Consider the following 23,556-nt stretch of genomic DNA (forward strand, 5'->3'; position numbering starts at 1 on the left):
CCAGTGAAGGGCTTGGTGAATGTCTCAGACATCCTGTACAAAGCCCCAAGTTTGAGCACCAGCACAAAAAGAAAAGAAAGAAGAGAAAGAGTGTCTTGTGCTTCCCTGATGCTCTAAGTGAGCTTTGAACTGCAGACTGAATAGAGTGGAGGCTAATCCCATGTCCTGTCTTTGAGAGGTGGTAGTGTAAGATAGTCTGGGTGTGGGCTGTTCCCCTACTAGTGTACTGGCCTGACCTTGGGGGTCCTGACAGGGTAGGTCCTCAGCTTCAGCCACTAAGAGCACCCCATGTGCACATTCGCTACATTTCCTTTTAAAAGGTGGGCCTTGCCCACCTCCTGTCTCTCTACCTCTTTCTTTCTCCCCCCCCTCCCACTACTCTTGTCCCCAGCGACTGATCTTCGTCTGCCCTTCTGACTCCTTTTCTGTCCCTTTCTCTCTCCTCTTCCAATAAACCTCCTATGTGAGCCCTGTTGTATGGCATGACTCTCTCTCATGCCATTTTTAAAATTGTAACACCAATCCCAGAAGATGAAAAATATGTGTCCTAGTTAGGATTTCTGTCGATGTGGTGACCACCATGACCCAAAGCAAGTTGAGGAAGGAAGGGTTAATTTGATTTACATGTTCAGATTCCAGTACGTTATTGAGAGAAGCAAGGCAAGAACTTGTCCTGGGCAGGAACAAGGAGACAGGAAAGAAGCAGAGGCCATGAAGGATGTTGCTTACTGGCCTGCTCCCCATTGTTTGTCTGGCCTGTTTCCTTATATAAGAACCACCTGCCCAGGGATCCCACCCACATCAAGCACTAATCAAGTAAAAGCCACACAGAGTTGCCTACAGGCCCATCTGATGGAGGCCTTTTCTCAGTTGAGGTCCCCTTTCCCAGATGACTCTAGGTTATGTCAGGCTGACAAAAACTTCTGGTGCTAAGAAGGACGACATTTCTCTGTGGAAGACATTACAAGGACTTGTGCTTCACGGGGCTCCTTTCTGGGAAAGAGGGCAATGTGATCAAAACTTGGCATTGACTTGTTAAGAACAAGTCTTATCAAATTACTGAAGTTCCTTAGCAGTGTTATGGGATTTGAATAAGATGTCAATCTCTTTAATCATAGAAAGGAAGAAAAAGAAAGAAAGCCACAATGAAGGCAGTGTGTCCTCACCCTCCACTTTCAGCAGATTCAAGTCATTGAAACCTTGCTGCACTCCTAACCTCTTTCCCTCCACCCCAGTCCCAAGGATTTTGAAACAAATTCTAGATACTAAGAAAACAGTTCACTGTGCATCATCCCCCCAGCCCAATCATGCCATCACCACACCTGGACTCCTATCTACTGCTGCATAACAAATTGCCACCAACTTCGACTTATAGTGATGGTTGGCTCTGACCATTTGATCAAGGTAAAGTTTTGGTTTGGTTTGGTTCTGGTAGAGCTCAGTACCATTTAGGGTTCCAGTGGACAATAGAAATATACCAGGACCTCAGCCAAGGTGGAAACAGCAAGCTGCTGTCATCTCTGAGAGTAAGACTGGACCCAGGGAGGTGTTGAGGAAGTTAGATTCCAGAGGTCAGAGCTGGGACTAAGATTTGCCAGGAATTTCTACCCTGCTGCTGCTAGAGGGCCAGACGGGCACACCACAGGGCCTAGCAATCCACAAGAAGGGCCCCTTCTCCCATCTTCTACCTTCTGGCTCCCAGTGGCAGGATCAGCCTGCCAAGGATAAAGGCATTTCTGGGGTTCGGGTGGGTAAACTCATTCCCCGTGTAACAGCTGGGGATATGGAATCTTGAAGAGTTGATGAGGTCATCAGGATGCTCAGAATGGAATGGCCATTATCACAGGAGTGGGTGGGGTCAGGCTCCTTCCTTCGTGTTCTCTTATCCTACCTCTTTTTATGGGACAGCACATCTCAAAAGCCCTTGTCAGATGGTGGTGCCAGACTGTGGCCTCCAAGCCATGAACCAAGTACGTCTCTGTTTGGTACAAATTACCTGGGCTGGGGTGTTTTGTTATATCAACAGAGACAGACTAAGACAGGCAGGTGGTTTACACGGCCAAACCTGCCGCCAAGCAGAACACGGGGGTGGTGTGGGATGAGTGGTCTGAGCCGTGGGTAAGACAACAAAGGTGCTCTGTAACTGACTTAGCTACATCTTATGTTGCTGTTACAAAGTATCTGATAAAAGCAACCTAAGGCCGGGCGGTGGTGGCGCACGCCTTTAATCCCAGCACTCGGGAGGGAGAGGCAGGCGGATCTATGTGAGCTCGAGGCCAGGCTGGACTGATAGCCTCCAAAACAATACAGAGAAACCCTGTCTCATTAAAAAAAAAAAATTAAAAAAAAAAAAAACCAAAAAAACAAAACAGCAACTTAAAGAAGGACCTGTTCCTTTTGCTCCAGTTCCTCCGTACTTTATCATGGAAGGGAAGGAGTGGTCCTGAGAGAAAGGCAGTTGGTCACATTGTATCTATAGCGGGGAAACAGAGCTAGAGGAATGCTTCTGCTCAGCTGTGTTTGATTCAGTCTCCCATGGTGGTGGATTCTTACCAGCAGAGGGTGGGTCTTCTCACCATAGTTAAACCTCCAGGAACTCTCCTATGGGATGCCAAATATAGTCAAGTTAGTAGTGAAGACGAGCCATCCCAGTATCCATCAGGTTACATGATGCTTGGTTGATTGTCTTTCCCCCCCTCATCATCAGCTCTTGGTGATAATCCTCATAATCCACCCATATTTCAGGACCCCCCCAGAACATTTGCTTGATATGTATGTGAACAAGACAGAAAATACAGAAGACATGAGACATGCCTAAGTGGAGGTGGTACTCGAACGGAACATGTGTATTATGGTGAATGGCTCAGCAACCACCCACAGGGAGACTTCTGGTGGGTTTAGTCCTTGATCCTGGGCTGTTTAGCAGTTTTGTCAGTGATTTGAGTGATGACAAAAAGAACATAGAAGCATTTGGGAGTGTGTGTGTGTGTGTGTGTGTGTGTGTGTGTGTGTGTGTGTGTGTGTTACCCTAGGGGGAGCATGAGCCAGAGAGGAGAAAGCTAGCCATCCTCAGGGCTCCCTAAGTCCACATGACCAGACAGGGGCCTCCTCCTCACACTCTCCCATTGGCTCCTTCCTGTCGCCTGTGGAAACTGTGGCCTAAGACATGGTTGAACAGGTAGCCAAGGTTGATGTCTAGTTACCAGCTTTCTGTGGATGCCTCTGATCTTTGTAGCCAGTAAAAGTTCTTCTCTAACCTGACAAAGTCCCTTCCTGGCTGGGTTCCAAGAAGAGAGTGGCAAATTGGGTATTCAGTTGAGAATCTGGCACATAAAGGGGAACTTGTTTGTTGTGCAGGTGAGAGGGTGATGTAATGGGGGGAGGTTTCTGCTGCCAGAAGAGGAAGATATCTCCCAGTCCAAGTAGGTACAAGTTGCTCTTCCTCGGGGCTGTACAGGAGCCCCTGCCTTTGGTGGCCGACCCCAGGACATCTGTGTGGGTGCTTGCTGTACTTTCACTGTCACTCATCCCACTCGCACTTCCGTGGTCACAGTTCCAGGCATTGCTATTGTCTAGGCAAGAGTCCCAAGAGCCCCTACGTGCTGGCACTGATGCCAGAGAGTTAGCCTGTCACACTCAGACCATTTTGATTGCGGAGACTGCTGTCTGAGCTCTTTCTTAGAATCTGCTCAAGAGATAGGGTAGAACTGAGTGAGCAGCAGAGAGTCAGCTACTCAACAGGTGATGTTGGGAAGCTTCATTTATCTGTGTATCCACACATTCATGTCAATCACACTCCCAACCATCCATCATCCATCAATTCATGTATGAATGGATCTACTCATCCATCATTCATGCATCCATACATCCACCCATCCATTTATTCATTCATCCATCATCTAGACACCTATTCTCCCAACCATCTTTCTGTCTACCCTTCCATTCATCCATCATACATGCATTCAGGCCTCTACAAGTTCAACTTCTCACCATCAAATTGTCCATCTAACCTACCATGCTTTTCTCCTTCATCCCTCCTGAGTCATCTCCATCTATGGAGGACACTATGGTGTGCTGTCTGATTCCCCTTGTGATGAAACATTGGCACTCTCAATGGCTAGCTGTGCTAACACCAAAGTCTTTTGTGGTCTGTTCCTTCAGTTGCTATCTCAGCCACAGAGAGCTGCTTGCCCAGAGCACACCCCTCCCAACACAGGCTGCACCCAGTGACTGATAGTGTGGGAACCTAACAGGCTGGGCACCCTGCCCCTACAGGGCATGTCTGAGGCTGATCTTACCCTAGAATTCCCCAAGGTAGCAGGTACAGTATGTTGCCTTAGAGCTTGGCTTTAGTCTGTGCACCCTGATTCTTTCCTCCACTTCTACAGGTATAGATCCTGTGCAAGCATCCTGCCTGTTAAAACTCTGGCACAAAATCTGCTTTCTGTGAACTCTGCTGAGTTCACAATACATCTTTTCATCCAGGCATGCATTCCTCTGTCCATCTAGCCTGCCACTCAATGAAGAAACATTAATCTGCAATATGTTATATGTACAAGAGTTTGGGGTTACTGACTCTGCCCTCAACAGTCTGACAGGGCTGTTCAAAGCTCTCTATCCATGGCTCTTACCAGGAAGGTGGGCAGGGCGTGGTCAGTACACACTGGGGGGCTCCAAGAAGGCTTCCTGGAGAATACAGTGTTTGAGCCAGGAGTGATGGGGAGGGGATTTGAGTGTTTTATGTAGTCTGGGAAACCTGTGGAAGCATACAGACTCATTCATCAAAGGGAAGAGCAGGTGTGACAGCTGGGCACAGCTGGACCTTGAATAACTTCCGGGCACCCCCTCCCTCTGCTTCCTACCCCACCTGCCTCCCACAGACTTCTTCCTTCCCCCCTAGCTAGTCCTCCCACCTGCCTCCCTACAGGAAATGTGACTTGGTCACCAGTAGAAGCCTTGCAATGTAGCCATCACAGGGAGGGACAAAAGCCACAGGAGAGAGGAGTGCAGGAACTTCCCTGGCTGCAGAGGAGGGGAGGTGACAGCATGGCTGGCAAGCTCTTTCACCTGGGGTGGCTCCTTCCCAAGAACCCTGCTTCCCTCACCCATGTTTGCATTACTAAGAAGCCAGATGGGCCCAGCTGGTTGGTAAAAGTTGTGTGCTAACGAGGCCAAGGTTGCAGTGACCCCTGGAAGCGCCTAGAAGCTTTCTGTGCAGAAAGTCTGTTCATAGATCTCTGACCTGGGCACAGATGGCAGCCTTGACCTTGGCTTGGTACACAGCCCCCAGCCCTGCCATTGACTAAGCCCCGACCCTGATTTCAGACTGAGCCAGAGTCTGGCTGCAGAATGGGCCCTGAACACCAATCGATCAATTAATTAGTGGCTGACAGCCTTCCGTGGAGCAGTTGCTAGAGTTTGTAAGAGCTTTTCCAGGACGCTGGAGATGAAATGTCACCCAGTGGGCTGTGGCCCAGCAGGTTCTTCAAAGTCCCAGGTGGCAGGCACACTTGGGCCTAAGGGACATGTGCTCAGGGCTGCTTGCTCTGCTGGCTTCACAGGAGACTTTCTGTCATCTACTCTGTGCTGCTGAGGGCTGATCCTTCATTTAATACTTGTGTGTATAAATGTTTGTAGTATGTGCATGTGTTCCTCCACATGTGTTGAGGCAAGTTAAGAATCTTCCTTAGTCACTCTCCATATTGTTTTTAGGAGCCATCTCTCACTGATATTGAAGCTCACCAATTGGCTAGGCTGGCTAGCCAATGAGCTTCAGGGATCCACCTGATTCTGCATACCCCTGCCTCCACCTGACCAGTGCCAGGCTACAGATGCATGCTATCATACTCAGCTTTTGACATGGGCCTGGAAATGAGAACTCAAGTCCTCATGCTTGTAGGGCAGGTATTTTATGGCTAAACTACCTCCCTTACCAGGACTGGTCTCTTAAGCAGTGAGCTTTCCAGCAGACAAGCTGACAGACAGCTGTTAGTTTACCATCCCTTAATTGACCTCAAGAGAGGAGCATGGTGGCACTGGCAGGGAGCCTTCACTTGCTAATAAGTGTACTGCACCAATGGCTTGCTTTCTTGGAGCCTCAGTTTCCCCATCTGTGCCATAGCCATAGAAATAAAGAAGTGTGTACTCCCTGGCCCTGCAGAGAGCCCTTGATAAGAATGTGTGCAGGACACTTAAGCCCAGACTTTATAGGCATTGTGACTACAACAGGTAGGAGAAGGGATTTTGGGGTTTCAGACATGGTGGGAGGGTCAAGTGGAGTGAACCCTGCCCTTCTTCCCAGATGGCCATAGATAGGACTCACTTCCACTCTGAGCCTCACTCTGTTTGCACAACTCTGTTACACATGGACTTCAAGAAGAAAGGTACGAGGGGTTCTGGACCCAGTCTGTGGGGAGGACCACAAACCATTCTGCTCCCCTCCCACCTTCTTTGAGGGAGACTCATGACCTCTGCAGCCCCTGCAGAATTTCAAGTTATCACGGAAATCTGCACATGGAGGAGCAGGATGGGTATGACTTGGGGCCAGGAAGCCTAGTTCCCAAGGCCCCAGGTCTGCTACACAATCGGGATCCTAGAGGGGGCAGTTTGGGACAAGGTGTGCAGGGACCAAGACCTCCATCCTCCTAACTTTGTTCCTCCAGATGCCTGGCCTTTGCAATTCAGAGTCCTTCATCCAGAGCTTGGTGGAATTCTTTAGTAGGCCCTACCCATCCTGTGACCCCACATGTACTTGTGTCTCCCATCAGTTCTGATTCAATGTCCTTCCTGACCCTTCTCTGCCCAAGACACATCGGGGAAGGAACTTGAGGAGCCAGAATGAGCTCAATAAACTGCAGATGGATTAGGCTATTGCTGCTCAAAAACCTTCAATGGCTCCTTAGGTGCTTTGAGAATAATAGCAAACTCCTCTCCTTCCCCCCATACCTCCTCTCCTATTAGTATGCACCCCTCTGAGCTCCATCCACAGAGTGGGGGAGGGAGAGAGGCAAGGGGGTGTTCCGATGCCTGTAGATCTCATCGTTGGGCAGTCACGGGTTATCTCACTCCCCCTGGACCTGTCTGCCTGCTGACTGCTGTCTGCTCACCCTCCCTTTCCCAGCCTGGAGGGCAGGTCCCAGGAAGCTAATGTGGAGGAAGATCAGATCAGCCGGGAACTTCTAGGTCACAACTGACATTCACCAGCTGTCTTCTGCCTCCAAGGGGCTGCACCCAAGTGTGTGGCATTACTTGATAAGCCTGTGCAAGAAAGAAGGAAAATAGGAAGGAAGGGAGGGAGGGGAGGAGGGAGGGACAAGTGGGTGGGGGAGTAAGGAAAAGGTATGAAGGGGAGAGGGAGGGGAAAGGAGAAGAGGGAGGGAGGAAGAGAGGGAGGAAGAGAAGGAGAGACAGGAGGAAGGAATGAATGAAGGGAGGGAAGGAGAGGAAGGCAGGAAGGAGGGAATGGATGAAGCAAGAAGAGGGAGGGATGGGGAGAGGGAGGAAGGGATGAAGGAAAACTGGACCTCCCTGCCTGTGCTGGCCCTGGGAGGGAGGCAGGAGCACAGTTAGGGACATACTCAGTGCTGTGGGAAGCAGCATTGGCACGGCAGTTGCTGCCCTGAGAGTTTATTGCATGAAGCTTTGTAGAACCACACCAAGTCCCCTTGGCAGCAGGGTTACCAGAAGCCATTGAAAGATGCCTTCTGAACCTGGGCCTGGTGTTTCAGGTCCGAATTCCAGCTACTTAGGAGGCTGAGGCCGGACGACCAAAAGGTCAGGGCCAGCCTGGCAACTCAGTAAGATGATGTCTTAAAGACTAAAGAAATAAAAAGAAGGGCCAGCCAGATAGTTCAGTCAGCAAAATGCCTGCCACACAAGCTCAAGGACATGAGTTCGGATCCTTAGCATTCATGTAAAAGTTAGGTGTGATGGCACATTCCTGTAACCACAGGGCAGGGGCGGGGTGGCAGAAGACACTAGAAGCTCACTGGGCAGCTAGCCTAGCTGAATTGAAGGGCTTCAGATTCGGAGAGAGACCTTGTCTCAAAAAGTTAGGAGAACCAGCAAGATGGCTCAGTAGGTAAAGGCACTTGTCACCAAGCCTGATGCCCTGAGTTCACAGTATGTACCTATACCTCAACCCTACAAATGAACAAATGAAAGAAATTATGTGAAGAGGGTTGAAGAAGGAGCCTGACATTGACCTCTGGCCAGGATGTCCACATGCACACACATATGTGCACAATACATAAATATGCACATACACGAGACACACACACACACACACACACACGCGCGTAAAAAGAGAGCTGGGGACACAGCTTAGTGCACTTGTCTAGCACATCTGAGGCCCCACATTTGACCCCCCAGGACCGAAAGAAAACAACAACACCTCCAGGAAGTGACCCAGCACATTGGTTCTGTCTGTTTCGTGGGCAGCTGGGTACTGATTACAGAGGCCCCAGGAAAGAGACCAAAAGTCCCACAGATGGCAGCCAGGATTTCACAGAAGCTTGGCCATATATGGCATACCAATCATCAGTCATTTGCTATAGTCCTGGGGCACACAGAATTTGCATATATGTATATGCATGTACAACTAATTAATTTCCCCAGGGAGACATTGAAAGAGGGACCTATTGCTTCTTCTTCAGTCCTGCTGAGAGAGGCATCCATTTCTCCTGTGTCTTCTGTGGGTAGCTCTGGGTGGGTTGGGGGACTGAGTTGCATCTGTGTTTGGTCCCTGATGAAGGTCCTCCTTCCTGGAGCTGGCGTTGCTCAGTTTCCTCTCTCCCGCCCAGCCCTGTCCCCATGGTAACCACCCTGGGTATGTACCCAGTAGTGCTTAGCATCTTGACCACAGGCCCGTTTTGAGGTTTGTTTCAATTGTCCCCCTTTTCTCCTGTCCCCAGCCTTGGCTCATGGGACCTTGGGGGAAGGGAGACCCAGTAGTCTTGACACTATAGCTAGACAGCCTTCCCATTGAGGGCCATGGGAAGAGTATTGGGTGCCACTGTCTGTCCAGTCCTGAAGAAGAGCCCTACTTCTGCACCAAGCCCAGGTTAGACCTTTCCAGTTTCCCCAAGGGGCTGAGCCCTCCTCCAGTGAGCACTTTTGCCACACAGAGTGAGGGGAGCACTTGTGGCTTTATGGGGCCAGTAATGTCTCTGTGGAGGGGGCGCGATCTCTTTGGGGCAGCAGAGTCTCTGTGGCAGTTTGGGACTGGTGCATGATAGCACAGGGACAGCTCTTCACTCCTAAGGTTCTCACAGGAGACGTAGGGGGCTTTTACTTCCTTGTGCTGGTCTTTCTCGGTCATCTAAGGGATGCATATTTCTTTAAGAATCACAGAAATAGCTAGAGAAGGATTCCTATTCTTCCACCTCCCAGTTTCTGTTTTATTCAACTTAAAAATCACCCGCTAGGTCGGCCAAGTGGACAGCGAGAAAGGCAGACTCAGCTCGGAGCCTTTCCTTGGTTTTCTTCCCAAGAGCCAAGTGACAGACATTTGGGGCTGTTGCCTCAGGGATATGGTTTGAACCCAAGCTTCACAATTAGCAGTTGTGTGACCATAGAGGGGTCAAGTGACCTTTCTGAGCCCCAGTTCATCTACTGCAAGTAGTTCACAGCACCGTGCTTAGCAGTTGTGTGACCATAGAGGGGTCAAGTGACCTTTCTGAGCCCAGTTCATCTACTGCAAGTAGTTCACAGCACCGTGCTTAGCAGTTGTGTGACCATAGAGGGGTCAAGTGACCTTTCTGAGCCCAGTTCATCTACTGCAAGTAGTTCACAGCACCGTGCTTAGGATTCTTAGGGAAATACAGCATGTAGGGGCTGGAGAGGCAGCTTAGCAGTTAAGAGCACTGAGGCTCTCCCAGGGACCCCTCATGCTCAACTTCCAGCACCCACATGGGGGATCATGGCCATCTGTTACCCCGGTGCCAGGGGTTCCAATGCCCTCTTTTGGCCTCCATCGGCACAAGGCATACATATGGTGCACAGATACCCATGCAGGCAAAACACCCACACACATTAAGTAAAAATGAAGATTTAGAAAGAATGAAAAGAAGATGAAGCTGTTTTCTCTGCTCAGCACAGGCTCCACTGCAGGATAAGCATCATGTAAATGACACGTTGTATTTATTAGGACAGAAAGGGCTGTTTTGGGAAAATAACTCCATAAAGTCCCCCATGGAAACCCATATGTGGCTATTTCCTGAGCCTTCATGTCTGATTCCTTGCAGGCCAGCTGTCCTCTGATGGCGGCTGCAGGTGGGTGGCCGGATGGCCAATGCTGTTGGTGTGTGGAGGGCACTGGAACCACTGTGACAGTTTTGTTGGGACCCAGCACTTAGTGTAGCCAGCGGTACTCAGACCTGATGGACAGGAAGCACAGCAGGAAAGGGTGAAGTGACAGTGAGGTCAGACACTGGTAATCTAAAAGAGCTTTCCAAGCTTCGGCTCACATTAAAATATACTGCAAATCCCATACTGACACACACCCCATCATAGGCACACATATGCACACACACACACATACATGCAAATACACGTATATACTCATAAAACACACATGCATGCACATGAACACACACACACACTCTCTCACACCAATGGAGAAAGCAATTACGCATGTAGTCTAACCCTTCAGTGATAATGGGCAATCCTCAGATCAGGTAGAGGAGCAGCATAGAAGCATAGAAGATGTTCCCTTAAGACTTCTTGCTAGGCGCTATGCAAGCTAGAAGACAGCAGGAACACCTTCACACACATCAAAAGCTACCATTGAAAATTAAGGGCAAGTCGGGGGCTGTTGGGGAAGTCCTGTTATTTGCCCAGGCTGGCGGGACGGCTTCACTCAAGGAAATAGGTTCTCATAACAGGGGGCCACACCCCCCTGAATGTGCCGGGTCTCAGCTGAGCTCAGAAGCTAAGCAGGGCCGGGTCTGGTCAGTCTGCTACATTGCTTGTGTAGGGAACTTGGTCCCCAGAGCAGTGGTGTTGAGAGGCAGGGTCTTTGACAAGCAGTGGGGCTCCTAAGACTCTGCCCTCAAACATGGGCAAATACAGTCATGGGTTCCTGATGGACTGTTCTCATGAGCAGCTTTGTTAGAAGAATAGGCTCTCTGCAGCGGGCTTCTCTTCATCTCCATCCCTCAGCTTTTTCAGGAGGCAGCTTGAGGCCCTCAACAGAAGCTGATACCAGGCGACTGGACGTCCCAGTTTTCACAACTTTTAGCCAAGCAAACCTTTAGTCTTTGTAAAAATACCTTGCCTCAAGTATTTTACTATAGCAAGAGAAAACAGACTATGCCATAGAATGGTGAGAGCTGTTGAGGAAGGAAAACAATGCGATAGGTAATGACAGCATACAGGACCAAGCAAGAGGGGACAGCTTTCCAGGCCGGAGGACAGCAGGTGCCAAGACCCTAAGGTGTGTAGGTGAGAGCTCGTGACGACGGGAAGAAATGAGCAGGAAGAGAGTAGGCAGTGAGATCAGAGACAGGCCACAAAATCCCTCTTCCAGCTGGGTCGACAGTGCCTATGTTAGCTCCTTCGTCTGCCCCGAACCTCAGTTCCTTTCTCTGTGACAGTGGAACCTGAGTTCTAGCAGGTATTTGATGAGCACCAATCGTTACTGCTGCCTTGGGGGCCTTGACTTCCCTACCTCCAGACAAAATGGCAGGAAGGGGTAGATCCCATGGCTTTATCTGACTGCAACACTCACTGTACTTCTAAAAGGAAGGTGAGTTCTACAGCAAAACCATTAGAAACATCACTCCAAAATGAAGATAAAGTGTCTGGGAAATTGTGTTGTAAATCACGGCTGAAATGGGATTCCATTTATAAAAATTCAATTTGAACACACTTTTTCTCAGGAACACACACTTACCGTTCGGAGTAAGGTCAACCCATGAGCAACATGCACCCTTGCAGACTGTCCTCCCAGTGTTAGTCCCCAGGACTGGGGCGGCTTTGGGAGCTTTCTGGGATAAGCCCCCACCCCATACAGGAGCTGGTTAACTTCGTGGTTCCCTGTGGAAACCCCGAGCTCCAGGCCAGGCCTAGTGGAGTTTGAGAGAAAGCTAGGCAAGACAGACATCCGTGGGAGTCCTCAAGAAACCCGGAACCTCAACAGAGCCCACCTCCAGAGTGGACCCCTGGCCAAGTGAGGCAAAATCATGCCATTGATTGGTGGCTTAAAAGTTGCCCCCAGCATCTTCTATAGCAACCTGTCCAGGCAGCCTCTTTGCAGTCCCAAGTCTAGATGTACTTCCCAGTGGAGGCTAGAAGAGGGAAAGCAGCCTGCTCTAGGGCATAAGCTAAGAAGAGTAACCTGGCCTCCCAGCATTCTGTTATCTCCAGTTAACCTCAGGGTGGGAGGGGCCTTGAAAGGTTGGGAAGGAAGACATCATCTTCATGCCCCAGACCAGACCACCTGGATGCAGGAATGCTGACCCGACAGAGTCATCAGGGGCTTCTGGGGCTGCAGCCTTGGCTCATACTTTTACATGAATAGGTGTTTAGTGTCAAGACCACCTGGATGCAGGAATGCTGACCCGACAGAGTCATCAGGGGCTTCTGGGGCTGCAGCCTTGGCTCATACTTTTACATGAATAGGTGTTTAGTGTCAAGACCACCTGGATGCAGGAATGCTGACCCGACAGAGTCATCAGGGGCTTCTGGGGCTGCAGCCTTGGCTCATACTTTTACATGAATAGGGGTTTAGTGTCAAGGGTGGAGCTAGCAAGCTGAGCTGGGGCTCGCATTCCTGGCTTTCTGCTGCTCTGACCCCCCTGTGGTGGATCTCGAACTGTGAGCTAACACAGACTGTTTCCTCCCTCAGCTCCTTCCGTCAGAATATTTCATCACAGCAGCAAGAAGAGAAATCAAGGCACTGTTTTCAGTTTCCTGGTCCTTTTGGTTGTTAAAACTTAAAATATAAAACAAAACCAAAAGCACCATAGTCCCCCATCCCACTTAACCCACTTGGGAGTTGGTCCAGGTCCAAGGCTCCGGTGGAAGGCTGAAGGCCACTCCGTATAGGAACCTTTTTTGCCTTCCTTACTCGGTTTTTTTGGACCCATAAGCTCCAGCCTCTAATAGCAGCATCCCAAATCCTGGAGTGAACCGAGGTAGATTCTCCAGTATCTCTCATCCCCCTAACCCCTGGGACCTAGATTCCAAATAGCCTGGTAGTAAATAACCCCCCTTGCCTGTGAGTCTGAACTCAACTCCAAAGTGGGGCCTAAAAGAACCGGAGAGACTGAAGTGTGGGTGGGCCCTGGAAGCAGATCGGAAGATATCCTCCACAGTTCCCCTTGCTCAGGATCAGCCGCAGTGTGTTTCCACTGAACATTTCTGTAACCATCTGCTCTTAAGCTAAATGAAAAATTATCCTTCTCCTGCCACAATGGTGGCTCCTTCAGATGATTTTAATAATAAAAAAATCTATCATTTTAGTGCAGGCAGCTCAGATAATAAAAATGATCTGTGCCATTAGTAATTATCCCACAAATGCAGCACAAACCAGCAGAGCCCCTGCAGGTTTTTGCTTGGTTGGTGCCTCCCTGGTCTAGGGCAGGTGGGGTAGCCCAGGGAGGTCCTAAGAGAGGTGAACCTGGAGTTCACAGAAAGACATGGATGGGGGTGGGGAAGCCAGGGGGCACAGCCTGTATTTGGGCATGCTAGAGCTTGGGAGGGCACAGGGCAACACACAACCCCCCTAATTATCAAGATGCTGCTCGCTGCACTGTTTCCCAGCTCCTGCCATGTCCTCCAGACAAGGAAATTGCTGAGTGCACTGTCAGAACCTCTGAAAAGCCCCCATCGAGAGGCAGCTGCGGGCAGGGGGCAGACTCACATGTTCCTGAGAGGCAGCAGCATGGGTGTAGGAAAAACAGAATGGAGGCCTTTGCCAAGCTCTGTGTGTGTGTGTGTGTGTGTGTGTGTGTGTGTGTGTGTGTGAGAGAGAGAGAGAGAGAGAGAGAGAGAGAGAGAGAGAGAGAGGAAAAAGAGAGAAACGAGAGAGGAGACAGAGACAGAGACACAGAGACAGGCAGACAGACACACACAGAGTGACAGAGAGACAGAGGCAGAGACTGCATGCTCGAGGGGCAACCTTGGTTGTTGTTCCTTAAAAGCCATCACCATTTTTTTATTGACCCAGACTGGGTATCTAACTTGCCTGGAACTTACTAGGTAGGCTAGGTTGGCCAGCCAGCATCCCAGTGCCTGGCTCTTTTTCAGATAGAGTCTGGACTTGAGCTCAGGTCAAGGTAAGTACTTTTAGAGCCATCTTCCCAACTCTAAAAACCTTTAGTAAAACCAACATTTAAATACAGAGTAGGCAAATCTGAAATGTTACAAGTTGCATTTGAAGAAGGACTATGAGTGTGAGGTTCAAGCCCTGCCTTCCTTGCGGCCCTCCCCTGTGTTATATAGTTAGCTGGCGGTATTGTCCTTTTTGCAGTCTCTTGGGGTTGGGATGCCAGAGGGGCAGATGGGCACTGGGCCTGTCCTCTCCAGAGCCAGAGGTAGTATGTAGGGTGCCTCTGCATTTTAGCTGAAGGCTGAGGGGCCAGTGAGGCTGGGGTTAGGGGATGTATGGGTCTGGGAAGAAAGCCTATGGATTCTCGAGCTTTCGGTTTTCAGGGCAATTGGATCCTAGACCTGAGCAGGGAAAATGCACATGAAGAGGAAGGTGGTGCTTGGTTAGTTCAGGTTCAAGATGGGCTGTGGTCCCAACTTGTGACTTGGGGAAGAAGGATGGGTTAATTAGGGCTCACCGTGCTTAAAGAAAAGCATTTTGGCTTGTGGAATGGAAAAAAATCCAGGGAATATCTGAGTTTGGTTCAAGCACAGTTGGATCTGGGTTTGCATGATGCTTTCAGGAATCTTTCTTTTTTTTAAGTAGTGAAAATATAGTTGTTAAAAGAGAGTAAAGGTATCATAGGAATGCAGCAATCATGTGCCTTGGAAAACTTTCATGGAGACAGAATAACTGCCACCAACAACCTGTCACTCCTATGGGCAACTTCAGCAGAAGGAGCGAGCCTGTTCTAAATGAACCAGATAGAAGTCCCAGGATCGAACCTCTTTGCTGCCAATCAGGGCAAATACTCATCCCTGAGTCAATCACTCTGATTGGTCACTGTGGTTCTCAGGCCCAGGCAGGCTTTATCCCACATAGGAAGAAGAAAGGGAGGAAGTAGAGGGATCCAAGGGGATACTTCCTGTGCACCAGGATGGTCTCATGCTGAACATTCTTATCTGACTTACTATCCCAGGGCTCTACCCATCTTTCAAGTTAGAGATGGGACTGGTGGCATGTGTCTGTAATCCCATACTTGGGAGGTAGAAGCAGTAGGATCAGAAGTTCAAGGTCATCCTTGCTGCACATCAAACTCAAAGCTGAGCTATGAGCCAGTCTGAGCTATGAGAGATCCTGTCTTAATTAATCAACTAAGTGAGGAAGGAGACCCAAGACGTTAGTTACTCATCTGCCAGTTGGTGGAAACAGGTTGTGCTGTTAGTGCTGACAAAAATTGGAGCCCCTCAGACTCCAACACCCATCTTGCTTCCTTTTCTGAACACTGAGGTTGGGGACATCACCCACTTTCCTCGTGAGGTCTCTGTTCAGTGGCCCTTTCCTCAGTGCCTGTATGATAAGGATGGGCCATTCCCTGCCCTCCCTGCACTAGAGGACAGGTCCTGCACTGTCCTTGACTGCTTGTCTCAGCTTTGAGTGAGAACTCATGAGCCTACATTCCCACGTGGAACCTGCAACCAGATTCCCAGCATCCCACCCACAGCTCCAGGGTAACTCTCAGAACCTCCAGGACTCCCCAGAATGTGGTCCTAGTTGATAGTTACAGCTAGGAGTGGTCACTGAGGTTCCTCTAGTCTAGGACATTTGGAGACTCTTCATGGTAGTCTTCTTGGAATCTCCAGAGCCCAGCGGAGGTAGGCATGACCGTAGGCAGGTCTTAGCTTCAAGAGATACACTTGTCTTGCCTGAGAAAATCAGGGGGGTAAAAAGGGGCCGAGGTCCTTCACAAATACCAGGCTACCACTGGGTGCTGGGGTGGTTCTTCTGGGCTTTCATGCCTATCAGTCTCCATCCTGCTGAGACAGGCTGACACACCACTGGAGTGACAGGTAAGGGCGGGAGAAAAGGAAGTTTCCCTCCCCCCAGCTCTCCAATTCCATAAAACTTTCTCCAGCATTGTTTCCAGTGCCACTAATATTCATGAGCGACTTTCCCATTGTGCTCCAATGGGAAGTCAGGCAGGTACTCTCTATTCAGGTCTTATTAGCAAGTGTCTCTTAGATTCTAGGCTTTCCGATAGGCATGCTTCCCACTATGGTGACAGCCAGAGCAGGTCTGAATCCAGTGTGACCCTCAGACTCCACCACAGAAAAAAAGAGGAAGGTGGGCAGGATGGAAGCAGCCTGAGCCGGTTATTTTATTAAGGCGCTCTGAAGGGACTGGGGTGGTAGGATGGAGAGGCTCCCTGAAGATGGCTGCCTTTACCCTAGAAAGGGGCCATTCACCCAGTCTTTCAACCATTTGTCCTTTCATTTATTCAGCAAAATATTTGCCAAGTGCTTCCCTTGTGCCCCGCCTAGACAGGGTTCAGGGGTGTTGACTGGCATGCTGCCTCCCTCCAAAACCTTGGGGTGGTGAGAGGCATCTGTATGTGTGGACACATGTCCTCTGGTAGGTACTGTGGAGAGGAGGACACTGTGCTTTGGTCCTCAGAGATGGGCAGTGAAATCAAACTGGGCTTAGCAGCACCTTGGAACAGTTGAAGAGAACACAGGACACATATGGATGGGCAGCAGGGCCAGGAGCCAGCCCCAAGACCACTTTGAACTTGGAGGACTTCCTTTCTAATGCTTAGAAGCTACATGACCTTGGCCAAGCCTCTCTTCCATTCCTCCCCAACGCCCTTAGTCCCTGGATCTGGAGTCTGCCCCATCCCCACACGCTGCTGCAGCCTCACCAAAAGCTTCCATCCATCTCCAAATACATAGGGATGAGGAAGAGAGCTAAGAAAGTACTGAGAGAGGACCATTGTTCTCAACCTGCCTGGGGTTGGTTCAACCTGACCTTGTTCTCCAAAGCAGAAGAAGTCTGGACACCACAGAAAGGGGCCCCCAAAAGGGTGACTTTGGCTCTGAGCTTCAGTATGGAGCTGGGAGAGGGTACTGTTGAGGTTGGATTGGGGGATCAGGAGGACATTGTTGTCACCCACCTGAGCTTTCTAGTTACCAGTAGCTGAGTTGGAACTGTCTCAGCTGTTGGGTAGCTGTGTGACTCTGCGCAAGCCTGGTAGCCTTTCTGGCCACTTGTGAGGTGATCATGAGGACTGAGTGAGAGGCATAAAACGGCTCAGCAACGAGGCTGCCATGCAGCAGGCTCTCAAACAGCTTTTATTTTGGGACTGGCCTCTCAGTAGCCTCAGCTGGTGAGCAGCTGAGCTCTTCCTACTTTTGGAGAGTGGGTGGAGGCTGGATGCTCTGCCCTTTGAGCTCCAGTTGGACAGAGTTAAGGATATGAGAAGATCATGTGAGTAGTATGGAGGCTGCCAGCTGAGAAAAAGGGACCCAGCCTCCACAGGCAGGCTTCTGGGCAGGTACCTTGGGGGATTCTCCATGGGGGGGGGCTGGGGATGAAATAATGTGCTTTTATGCAGAACTGAAGCATCTAGAATGTCCCAGCTGGAAATGGGGACCATCCTGGCCAACCCCCTTAATTTCCTTTAGCCACTTAGGTTAGTTGTCTGTTGCTATGCTAACAAGTCACCACACACTTGTTTGTGTAAAGCCACACTGCATGGGGGGGGTGGTAAAATGTTTGGGGCTGGAGAGATGGCTTAGTGGATAAGAGTGATTTTGCTTTGATAGAGGACCCAAGTTAGGCTCCTGCACCTATGTCCAGCCTCTTACAACTCCAGCTACAAGGGGTTAGATGCCATCTTCTGGCCTCTGTGGGCACTGCACACACACAAACACACACACACATACACACACACACACAGTTGAAGATAAAACAAATCTTTAAAAAACCTGAAAAAACCCCAAAGGTTTATATTTTTAGCTTCAGAGGTGAGACACCCAAACTATGTGTGGATGTGCAGACAACCAAAGGCCTGTGAACTCTGGGGAAGATGTGATTCACCTGCTCTGTGCCTGGAGGCTGGAGATCGTTCTTGGCCGACAGCTATGTGCCTTGGTCTATGCTTTGATGGTCACATTGCCTTCTGCTCCTCTGGGGTGTCTCCCCCGTGCTTACACATAAGACCACCTAGATAATGGAGGATAGTGTCCACATCTCAAGATTCCCAATTAATCAGATATGCTAGTTCTTCCTGCATGCCATAGAAGGAGGCAACATCCACAAGTTCCAAGAACTAGGGGGTGAATATCTTTAGGGGTCAATATTCAGCCTATCACAGTGCTGAACTTTTCTTGAGTTAATTTTGCACTTAGTCTGGTGAAATGAGTTCAACAAATTTCTCACATGGGCCCCTCCCACTAGTTTCCCCTGGACTCTCAAAAAGTAGAAAACAAGTGCCAAAAGTAGGAAATGAACATGTTAGGACATGATTGGCAGAACATCAAAAGTCATTGGGGCATCCTCAGGTTTCTGGTTCATGTCCTTTTTATCTGGGGACGCATCCCAGGACATCACACTGCATCACTCATGGGTCCTGCCTGGTCCCCTCCATTATGTATAGAGTCTCAGTCTTTCCTTATCATTTGCGATCCTATCTGACACTGAAAGAAAAGTGTGTGTGTGTGTGTGTGTGTGTGCGCGTGCGCACGCACACAGGTATGCACATGTGCATGCACATATGTGGTCCTGCATGCCTTGGCATGTGTGGGGGTCAGAAAACAACTTCAGGTGTCAGTATTCACCATTTGCTTTGCTTGACCAGGTCTCCTGAGCTGGGTTCCAGGATATGGGTTGCATCACTGACTACGCCAAGCCAGAAGACCTTCAAGCTTCAGGGGGTCTCCTGCCTTTGCTTCCCATCTCATCACAGAAGTACTGGGGTTGAGGCTTGAGTGTTCATGCCTTGCTTCATGTAGATGCTGGGCATCTGAACTCAGGTCCTCACACTTGCATGGCATCTCCTCAGCCCTCAATCCTTGATATTCTTGAACAAACCCAGACAGGCTTTTCACAGACTAATCTGCTTGGTTTTGGTGAGTGTTTTCATGACCCCACTAAAGTTGTGTCATTCTGGAACAGACAATGTAGGATGTGCCTAATCTCAGAGGAACCTGAGGATGGAGAGACATCTGCAGCTAGCCTTGTCACTTTCCCTCTCTTGGCTCTGTTCAGCGTCTCCACCGTAAACTTAGTATTTTCCCTTTCATAATTGCTCAATACTAGAGGGACACGGTGGCCTTCTCCTGCCCCTGCTTAAGTGATGACTACTAATTTTGGCCTCTATGAGGAGACCTGGTCTGTGGTAATGGTGGCTCATTCCTTCTCCATCTTTCGCCTTAGGTCAAGGCTCTCCCTCCTGCCTCTGTGTGTACTTGTGGTTCATCTGCCCAAGTAGACTGGCAGGAATCAGCTTTCCTCTCTGGGTGGACCTTCAGCACTTCCATTATTTATCTTCTGGAGCCAGTCCATCATCACAACTTTGGTCAGAGAAACTTCTCTTTGCCGTGGACAGCAGTTAATGCAGAGATTCAATCCAGAGAGCTGAGAGTGAGTAACTGTTGCATGCTCGGCCTGAAATGAGACATCTCTCTCAACACCTTGGCTCCAAGGCTAAGGGAGCATGATGAAAGAAACAAAAAAGTAAGAGCCAGAAGATGGGAAGAAGTTCATGGCTGTTGTGCCCACGAACTCAGCACCTGGGGTTATGTGCACAAGATTTGTACAAGATCAAGCTAGCCAAAATTCTAGCGTGGATGAAGGGCATGTTCTTGAGACCCCGCCCCTAGCTGAGAAGCTATCCACAGTTGGTGGCTTCTTGGGGTGAGAGTCAATTTTCTTCTGAGGTGTGGTTCCTACTCAGGTGCCCACTTGCCAGTGGATGGCCCCATAGCCATGCACACGTAGGCAATGCTACTTATACCCAATGAGTTACTGAAAGAAAAGAAAGGGCACATGAAGGCGGGAGGCCAATGTGTTGAGGGCTTGCAGAAGTGGGAGGGAGCGAGGACTGGGGGATGGATATGATCAAGGTGAATACAAGGCTAAAATGAATATTGACACAGTCCCATGGCTGCTTCCTCAGGGTCAGCATTTGCCAAAGCACGCTTGCAAAAGTGATGGAAAATGCCAGAATCCCAGAATAGACGGTGCTTCCTTTAGAAATTGTTTTCAGTCCCAATTAGGGCAGGATTGTGTGCATATGGAGTTGTCAAAGAATACATTAAAATATTTTTGAAACATTGTAATGGAAATAAATATTCACTCTACAATCATTGATAGGCTGATGTGTAAACAAAACTCTTCATTCCAATAACAACGCCAGACAAGCATAGCAGCATAGGACACACCTGTAATCCTAGTACAGATAGGGAGCCAGGAGGATCCATCGGGCTTGCTGGCCAGTCAATAAAGAGTGATCAAGGAGTTCTAGGATCAGAAAGAGATTCAGTCCCCCTGAATATGGTAGAGTGATTAAGGAAGACACTTTACACCACTCACACACACACACACACACACACGAGCGCACACGTGCGGTGTGTGTAGGCCATGTGTCCTCTTTCTCTGTCAGCAAAGCTCCCATGTGTTCCATATTGCTGGCCTCAGGGAACTGCAGGTCCTGAGGCTCTGAGGGAGGCTTCATGGGCTGGCTGAGCACCCCTTACTCAGCCAGGCCAGGCCAGTCCAGCAGGCAGGAATTTGTTCTTTTCCCATGGGCAGAGAAAGATTGCTTATTAAGGAGCACACTGAATATGCCTTGATTTTAATCACTGCTTCAAACTTAGCATAATTGTTTTTACAATAAAGCCTGGTCTTTTCCATAATAGGTGCTGAGGGTCTGATCTTGCCATTCAACCAGAAGAATGCCTTTTCCACTCACTAAGAAAAGGAAAATACAAGTCAGAAACCCACAGATGCCAGCCTGCCCCAGCAGCCTTGCCTCTTCTCCTGCAGCTCCTTGGCTGCAGCTGCCTCTTCCCACAGGACGTTCTGAGACTCTGCAGGGCTGGGGAGAAGTGTGGCCCATGGGTGCCTTCACGGGAGAGAAGTAACAAAGTCAGGGCACAGAAGCCACAGTACAAAGAACAAGCTAAAAACAAAACAAGAAAAAAGAAACCCGAACAACAAAATCACAAAAAACCGGAGATGTAGTGAAGTGGTCTAGTGTTTGCTTTGAATACCTCAGATACCAAACCAATCAAAAGAAATACACGGAACATTCTCCACAGAAACCCAACACATCTGTGGTTTGTCTTGTTTTTGTTTTTATAAAGAAATACACTAAGTAAGCAGACAAGTGGTTGGCGTGCTGTCACAGAGCCCTGATGGGCTCCCAGTGCTCAGTTACTCAGGACAGTCAAAAGCTGCTGTGGGGCCTGGCACACAAGCGTGAGGGTCTGAGTTTGGCTCTCCAGCACCCACAAGAAAGGTGTGCATGGTGGTGTGATTCTGGAACCCCAGTGCCCGGGAGTGTATGGGATGAATCCCAAACTCCCTGGATAGCCAGTTTAGCTGAGCTGGTGAGGTCCGGGTTCAGTGAGAGACTCTGCCTCAAAAAAATAAGGCACAAAGCAAGCGAGGAAGACACCTGATGTCAACCTCTGATCTAAACACACGTATGCACATGGGAACACAGAGACAGACAGACACACACACACACACACACACACACACACACACACACACAGAGAGAGAGAGAGAGAGAGAGAGGGAGGGAGACACACAGAGAGACATAGATACATTATCACAGATCAGCATTCTCTTTGTATTGATTTTCCAGGTGCCCTTGCTAACCTCCAGCACAGAAGCCCCAGCTCCCAGGTGCCCTGGGGGCAGAAGGGCAGATGGGAAGTCTCTTCACCCTCTCCATGGTAGGCCAAAGCATTCTGATCCGTGAGTGTCTTTGGAGGTCAACAGAGTGAGGCGACAGTAATCAGAGCACAGCATCCACATAGGGCACAGGCAAACTCCGAGAGGGCTCTTTCCCACCTGTGTCCTTGAAAGCTTGGAGATGTCTTTGCTAAGGAATGTGCCACTCTGCGGGCTTCAATGGACTTCAGGAATGTCCATGGTCACAGGGAGAGGGAGGAACACCCCCTCCCCCAGGGACTGGGGTAGCCAGAAACAACAGGACTGGAGTTAAAGTATGTCTGGAAGAGGGTCTGTGAGCTCTGGCAGAAGGAGCTGGGAAACTGCTAAAGGCAGGGCACTCCTACATCTTGTCACTTTTTGGGCCACTCAGGTCTTTGTAGAGACAACCCTGATGTGGCTGACAGAACCTGGGACTGGGAATCAGAAGGACCTGAGCTTCCCAGACCATCTCAGGTTGTGGATGAGTTACTTTCATTTGGGGAAGTCCTGTGTCAATAAAGCACTGCTGGCCAATAGGAATCTAGATAGGTGGGACTAGGAGTCCATGAGAACTCTGGGAAGGAGAAACACAGAGAGTCAAGATGTACCGCCATGGGGTAGGAAGCCCGGAACTCTTCTCCGGTAAGAGAAATACTTAGATTAACAATTATGGGGTAATTACTTAAGTCAGAGCTAGCCAGTAAGAAAAAAGCAAGGACAACAGCTTCATAATTAATATAGCCTCCTGTGTGTTTATTTGGGACTGATGCGGCTCTGGAATCAGGCTGGCGGGAAGGCTTCTCTCAAGGAAAAGGCTTCTCTTTACAACTTTCTGCTCATATGGGCAACAAGATATGCAGGAGAACATTCGGGCATGACCTGGCTGTCAGCCTACCTGGCACACTCCACTTCTAAGTAAGAAGCACGGCATACCATGCTTCTGAGGTTCCCAGAAGTCGGAACACCGAATTCCAAAGTGGCATGTGCAGCCAGTTGCTGGCCTGTGGAGGAGTCTGCACTCTCCATGTCTCTTTTAATGTTCTTCTGCATAGAGACCCTGGTGGATTGAGCCCACACTGTAACCCTAGGCAATGTGCTAACCAATCTCAGCCAATAGGCTTCTGCTATCTAAGTGGTGGCTCATGTGCAATAAGGCATACGCTGTTCCCTGAAATGATCTCCAGAGTAGTTCTTCTCTGTGCCATTTATGGACCCACAGGCATTGCAGTCATTTGAGTGGACAACCGGTAATGATGGCAACGGCAAAGGTAGAAGCTGCTGTCTGGCCACCCCTGACATTTTAGAGGAAGTCTCTCCAGGGTCTAAGAAGTAACTGTCCTTCAGCTTTCTTGCCACAAGCAAGGAGGCTTTCAGGAGACTATAGTCCAGATGGGAGAGCTCTGGGGATCCAGGCACTGTGTGGGTTGGGTCCCTTAGAAGCTGAGTTGAAATGGGTGTTCCTTTGCATGTTGGGACTGGGAAAGAATGCTCAGGGAACAGAGCAGCAGCATGCAGCGAATGGT

The 23,556-nt window shown here is 49.5% G+C and overlaps 1 long non-coding RNA gene across 2 annotated transcripts; it reads left to right on the plus strand.

Moving 5' to 3' along the window:
- Nucleotides 1–1,862: 1,862 nt before the first annotated feature.
- Nucleotides 1,863–21,414, plus strand: LOC121140206. Of its 2 annotated transcripts, none has more exons than XR_005877002.1 (4): nucleotides 1,863–1,970; nucleotides 2,746–2,891; nucleotides 19,526–19,732; nucleotides 21,010–21,414. It is a non-coding gene; the product is annotated as an uncharacterized LOC121140206 (long non-coding RNA). The 2 variants fall into 2 exon arrangements; XR_005877003.1 differs by having other exon boundaries at nucleotides 2,746–2,824.
- The last annotated feature ends 2,142 nt before the right edge of the window (nucleotides 21,415–23,556 follow it).

This window comes from Mesocricetus auratus, unplaced genomic scaffold (genome assembly GCF_017639785.1).
Source record: "Mesocricetus auratus isolate SY011 unplaced genomic scaffold, BCM_Maur_2.0 Super-Scaffold_100004, whole genome shotgun sequence".
Taxonomy (NCBI): domain Eukaryota; kingdom Metazoa; phylum Chordata; class Mammalia; order Rodentia; family Cricetidae; genus Mesocricetus; species Mesocricetus auratus.